Source organism: Cervus elaphus, chromosome 3, assembly GCF_910594005.1.
Source record: "Cervus elaphus chromosome 3, mCerEla1.1, whole genome shotgun sequence".
NCBI lineage: Eukaryota > Metazoa > Chordata > Mammalia > Artiodactyla > Cervidae > Cervus > Cervus elaphus.
The window spans coordinates 51,360,302-51,366,717 of record NC_057817.1 but is presented as its reverse complement, the minus strand read 5'-3'; the positions used below and the strand labels follow the sequence as shown (position 1 = coordinate 51,366,717).

General features: G+C 33.6%; 1 long non-coding RNA gene across 1 annotated transcript; it reads left to right on the top strand.

Moving 5' to 3' along the window:
* Positions 1 to 1,103: 1,103 nt before the first annotated feature.
* Positions 1,104 to 3,884, top strand: LOC122678510. The gene is made up of 3 exons (XR_006336179.1): positions 1,104 to 1,173; positions 1,858 to 1,924; positions 3,508 to 3,884. It is a non-coding gene; the product is annotated as an uncharacterized LOC122678510 (long non-coding RNA).
* The last annotated feature ends 2,532 nt before the right edge of the window (positions 3,885 to 6,416 follow it).

Below are 6,416 nucleotides of genomic sequence, written 5' to 3'. Positions count from 1 at the left end.
TATTCTTGCCTGGAGAATTCCATGGACAGAGGTGCCTGGCAGGCTACAAGTCCATGGGGTTGCAGGAGTTAGACATGACTTAGCAACTAACCACCACCACCACCTCTCTTAATGGTTAAGAGAGAGAAATGATCAATAGAGAGGAATGCTATAGCAAAAAAGAACTTGAAGAGGGCTTAAATAAGCTGAATGACTTTATTTTTTAATGGCTATTTAATTTATAAATTAATCTCCGCGGCAACTTCTTCAAGCAGTTAGTGGTTTTCTCTGTTGTGTTCCCGTAGTCCTTGGTGCATGTCCCTTATTATGGCACATACATGTCACATTGTCATAATTTGTTTATACATTAAAATGTAAGCACTCTGAGGACAGAAATCATGGACTTATTCAGTGGTCTTTTTTTTTTTTTAACATCACATATAGCCACCAAGATAGAGCTCTGACTCATTGATTATTTGCTGAAGGAAACAAATGTTTGCTTTACTCTGATATTAACATTTCTTCTTTGTATTCTGGAGGGTATTAACTTCATGATATCCTGGAAGTGAGAGAGATCTCTTTTTGATTTCCTGATTTCCCTAATAGAGCTCTGACATTCTACAGTAGCTCAGCTCTTCAGCCACTTCAAAATTTGTCCTGCCACATGTGTTCAATGTGTTCCTTCTAATATTTTTCGAAGCAAAATGAGAGAAACTAGATGTTTTCTAGTTTCTAGAATTTTGTGCCAAAATTCGGTATTATGTACTCCTCAAATTTATCATACTCCCATACAATAACCTCACCTCCCTCTGCAAAGACATTTTGTGCAAATGTGCTATATATGTGATATGGAATCATAAGATTTTCCATTAATAAGTCAGTAGGTTAAAATCCTGTGCTTATGAGAACAGTGCTATTGGGAAATAACTTGTCTAGAGACCAATTAACTTTGTTTTGCTAGATGAATACTGAGTATATTCTTTTACCCTAATAAATCATCTTGTAAGCCTGTGTTTCTGATCACAGGGGCAACTAAATAAGAAAATGTATATATGAATTTGAAAAATGAAAACATACAGCAAAGAAATACAACACATGTACTTATGTTGATTTCCTATTCTTTGCCAGGCGATTGGACACTGGGACTCTGCCCTATGCAAAAAGAGGACGGTAGATGAGGAGAATGTTAACAGAGTAAGGAATGCTTATTTTGATGATAGTGGCTGCTTAGTATCATTTGCTCCTAAAAGTTAGAAGATGACAGGCATGAGAATTAAGTCAATTGCTTTTAAAGAGCTTAACAGAATATTAGTTATTTTTTTAATGCTCCAAGATATTTTATATATAACTGGCTAGTAACCTTACAAAAGTTGCTGCAACTCTGACCACATGTTAATATCACCTAAGGAGCTTGGAAAAAAATATATCAATGTCTGCTGTTTCCCCGCCCACCCCCTCTGCTAAAACTTTTGATTTAATTGTTTTGTGTTTGGCCAACATTTATTATTAAACCACAGAAAGACTAAATTCTCTTCATTATGGGAGAATGAAGGATGACCACAAAAGAATATTAGAAACATCCAGAGATCACAACAATCCCTTACTTCTAAACAGTCAGATATTCTTGCATTGAGTAAGGCACAGTCTGCCTTCCAAAAACAGAAGGAAATAAAAGAAACAATATGGGTTCATATTTCCAAATGAAATATGAGAACAGTCTTTACATAAAAATGAGCAAATATTTGCTTTATTTCCAATGTTGCTGCCATTGACAACACAAATTTCATTGTCTAATTTTATGAAAGTTCTGTTTGTTTATATTTTTACATTTTAGAAACTAAAAGACAAACTTGTGTTGTGTCCTGGCTTTATTTACAGATGCAGTCTGTTTACTGAAAACAAAAAAATAAATGAAGAATTTAGACCATCCCAAACTAGAGAAAAGGTAATTAAACATTTAGTTGTGAGAAACAAATAATTTGTATGGCAGGAGTTCACATGGGCCACATTTCAGAATTTTTAGCGTATAGCAGGGTTTGAGAATGCAGTCGTTTGAAAACACTATCCGTTAATATCTAACTTTAAAATGTCATAAAATAAGGATTTTATTCACGATAGACATAATTACATGCTAAAATTAAACTGAACAAAAATGTTTTTAAAACCTGTGAGAAATACCAAGGGGACCTTGGGGAAGAATGAGTAAATGAAGAGAGACACCATGTTCTGGAATGTCAAAACGTTTCCAGTATTTTAACTATGACTGTTTGTCCCCAAAATAATTTTCAAGCTTAAGATAATTCAAATAAAGCATCCAATGAGTCATCATTATTATTTTTTAGGACTGAGAAGAATGTCAAAAAAGCAATTATAAATGTTGGGTACTTTTCTACTGACTCAACATGTTTAGGATTTTGCTGAGCATAAAACAGAATCTTAATAAATATGTGCTAATTGAGATGTTGGTAGTTCATTAAGTAATTGAGACCTCTTACTTGGTTTTAAATAGGTTATATATTTGACACAAGTTTATTATCAAATAGTATAACAAATGTTAGAATAGTTTAAGTATTTCTATTAGGAAAAGTTCCTCTGAATTTTAATAACTGAAGATTCAACAGATCTTCAGCCTTTCAATGGTCATGAAGAGACACAATATTTATTTATTTATTGTTGACTTGCAATAATAGTTAAAACTAATGTTGTTAGCACTGAGCATAGTGATTTGGTATTTTTAAAGCTCACAAACTATACAAAGTTATTATAAAATATTGGCTATAATTCTTTGTGCTATGCATTGCATCCCTGTGACATTTTATAACTAGAGGTTTATACTTCTTAATTCCCTTCATCTGTTTTTGTTCTTGTTTTTTTTTCTTTTTTTTCTCCTCCTACCCTCTCTCCCTTGGCAACCACTAATTCTTTTCTCTATCTGCAAATCTGCTTCTGTTTTGTCATATCTGTTCATTTGTTTTTTTAGACTCCACGTATAAGTGAAAATGTACAATATTTATCTTTCTCTGACTTATTTCACTGAGCATAATCCCTTCTAGGTCCACCCATGTTATTGCAAATGACAAACTTTGGTTTTTTTTTTTTATGACAGTAATATTTCTGTTTGTATCTCCGTCTCTCTCTCTATATCTATCACATTTTCTTTATTTATTTGTCCAGGGGCACTTTAATTCTTTTCATATCTTGGTTATTGTAAATAATGCTGCAATGAACATTGGATTGTACCTATCTTTTGAAATTAGTGCTTTTGTTTATTTCAGAAAAATGTTCAGGAGCGGAGTTGTTGATCATATGGTAGCTCTATTTTTAACTTTTTGAGGAACCTCCACACCGTTTTTCATAGCGGCTGTACCAATTTACATCCTTGCCAACAGTGCACAAAGGTTCCTTTTTCCACATCCTCTCCAGCACTTATTTCTTGTCTTTTTGATGATAACCGTTCTGACAGGTATGTGCTGATATCAAAAGATTCAATATTTGACCTTAATAATGTACAGTAATATTTCAACACAGGCGCAAGTTTCTGATCTTAGGAGTCCTGTGGGAATACAACATATGAAAACCTGCCACTCACGGTCTCCTGGGGATGAACTTCACTTCACTCTAGACCCACCGGCAGCCAGTCCTCAGTGAAGCCAATCTTACTTGTTAATCAATTGTAGCCCTGGGCCAAAAAGCCATTGAAAAAATCAATGAGCAAAACGCAGGATGTGTTTCTTTCTCTTATTTTTACCTTACTTCTTCCAGATTCCCATTTCGTTTTTTCTTCATTCTCATTGTAACTTTCTATCTCTCTTCCACTGACTTGTAAAATATGGCTACATAAAGGTACCAGGAATACTTTTCATGGATTTATACCCAATGAATCTGTTGCTGTCTTCTAATAAACAAGTTACAGCTACTCTTCTGTAGAAAAATTATAGATTGATTTCTCCATATAATAGCACATTTGAAAGGTTTATCACCTGTTAATGCGTTATGATATGTTCTCCTAAAAGTATATGAAGAAAACTTTGAGAAAACAAAAATATTGAAGACAGAGACATTATAATATCCAAAAATTATGTGAAATTATAAACATTCATAACTAGGTGCCACGTTATGGAATGGAAACACATTTGCCATATCCATGAATGAGCACTGGGATGAGATAATTCCTAAGTTCCACTCAAATTCTTACTAAGATGGATTTACTATTAATTTCATTTCCAAGTACAGATATAACTTCTTTTAAGTACTAGAATTGATTAGGAAAGAGAAATATGTAAAAGAGAGATTTTCTAAGTATTTACATGGGCCAAAAGAAAATAAAGCTCCCTAGATGATGCATATCCAAATGACTAATTAAACGCCTGTCTAGACAAGAATCCCAAGTCCTCAAATCAGTTTTTCTAAAGTGTACTCAGAGAACACTAGATTTATAAGAACCTACCCCTCCTCTTCTCTAAAAGGAAAGAGAAGGAAAGAAAGAAGGAGGGAGAGAAGGAAGAAAGAAAAGAGAGGAAGAAAAATAGAAAGAGTTGTTTGTTCCATTTTAAACAAGCTTGGGCTTCTTTAGGCAAAGTTTCTTTACTTCACAGAATTTCTTAATGCCATTAATATGGTTCTGAGAAGTATGAATCTGTAGGCAGGAATACATATTTTTCCCCAAAACTGATTTGGTCACAACAACTATTTTTACTATTTAATACTTAATGCATTATAGGGTTCATTTAAGAAATACTCCTCCAAATCATTAGACGTTCTTCATAGAGCAGTTAACATTATTCTTTCAATCATTCCAATTCTATGATGCCATATTTCTTTTCAATTATTAAACGAGATCATTCCTAAATTGCTTCTGGTAATGTGACTCAAGAAATAAACTTTTGTATTCTTAGGCTAATATGTAGTATATAATATTATTTCATTAAGGACTAAAACTGCAGTCCATTGCCTAATAGTTGTTTTTCAAGACCAAGCAGTTATCTAATTTACCTTATAACTATGTAATAATTAGTGTTCAATTATTCATCATTTTTATTAATATGTCTCTTTATTACATTTCCAATGGGAACTTAAAATGATTTTTTTAGGAGGAATTAACTATTAAATTCACAGTCAGATGCATGCTCCTTTCATTTTTTGATGCCCTTCTGTAAAATGGAACAGAGCTGTCACTGGTTAATTTATTTCCATGCCAAACCATTTAAACTCTCCAGAGAAACTTCTGTTTAAATAAGGCATGCTTGACCAAGAAATGTTGTCATGTATTAACTGTCTCTGTGGGGAGTGGGTGTTAAAAGTACAATTGGTTCAGTGGAGGGAACAGAAAATAAGCTCTTCTATCCGCAGTCAGAAGAGCGGCTTCCGGTCATCTGTGTGTGCTGTCACTGCTAACTAAGAAAGTGCCCGCATACCTAATTAGCGGCAGGAAGACTTCTGCTTTTCAAAACCTTGGGACTTTTCTTCTTCCCCAAGGATAAAAATTATCCTAATGTGCATTCTCTGATTGCCATTTATCTGTTTGAGTGTGAGGATGTACTTTTGTACTCTTAAACCTCTCCTTCTTCCTATCAAAGAGAAAAATCAATTTTCTCATATTGTTTCCTTCTTCTCCTCAATTTTTCATGATATTGCATTCTTCTTGGTATTTCATATTTTCTTCTAAAACAGAAAGCATTTATGCCATGGGGTTTCAAGGTTATTCCTGTGCTATATAAGCAGAAGTATTTTCCAACGCTACAAAAGCAAACCATTTTTAATGGGGGAGAAAGAAGATTAAAGACAACATCCATTGTGAGGAGAATCAGAATCCTCCTAGGATTTTTAATCCACAGTTCAAACAAGGTTCTAATTTCTTAATCTTGGTACAGAAGGACTAATGCAACCAACAGAGAAAACTGCTTATTCCCTCCCTCTTTAAACAGCTCTCGTCAGCAATAGTTTCAACTTGGGGATAAAATACTTTGGCAGTTCTTCACTGTGATTACCCAGTGTTGATATTGCAAACCACAAAGGCATTTGCAACCTAAATCTTAGTTTATTTTAGAATATGTGTGATTTTCCCTTGGCAGCACAATTTATTGTTTCTATTGCCTTTCCAACGGCATTAGGTCAGGCCAACTTTTTCAGCTTTCAGAAATGATGGCTTAATACGATCCCTATTCTTTCTTATAAAGAAGTGCAAAATATAGAGGCAGATTTGATTTATAACAGTTTAATGTGTACTTGATAATTTACTGTATCTGCTTGCCTACAATACCCAGAAGGACTATTAATTTTGTTTTAAAAATCTTCTATACCTTTGCTAGATTTTTGATCTATCTGATCACAAATTTCTGATAGGGTATTATAAAGATTTCCCACTATGATTAGTGGGTCTGTTAGTATTTCCATATAAATTTCAACAAGTTTTGCTACATATATTTCTTGAAGATGCC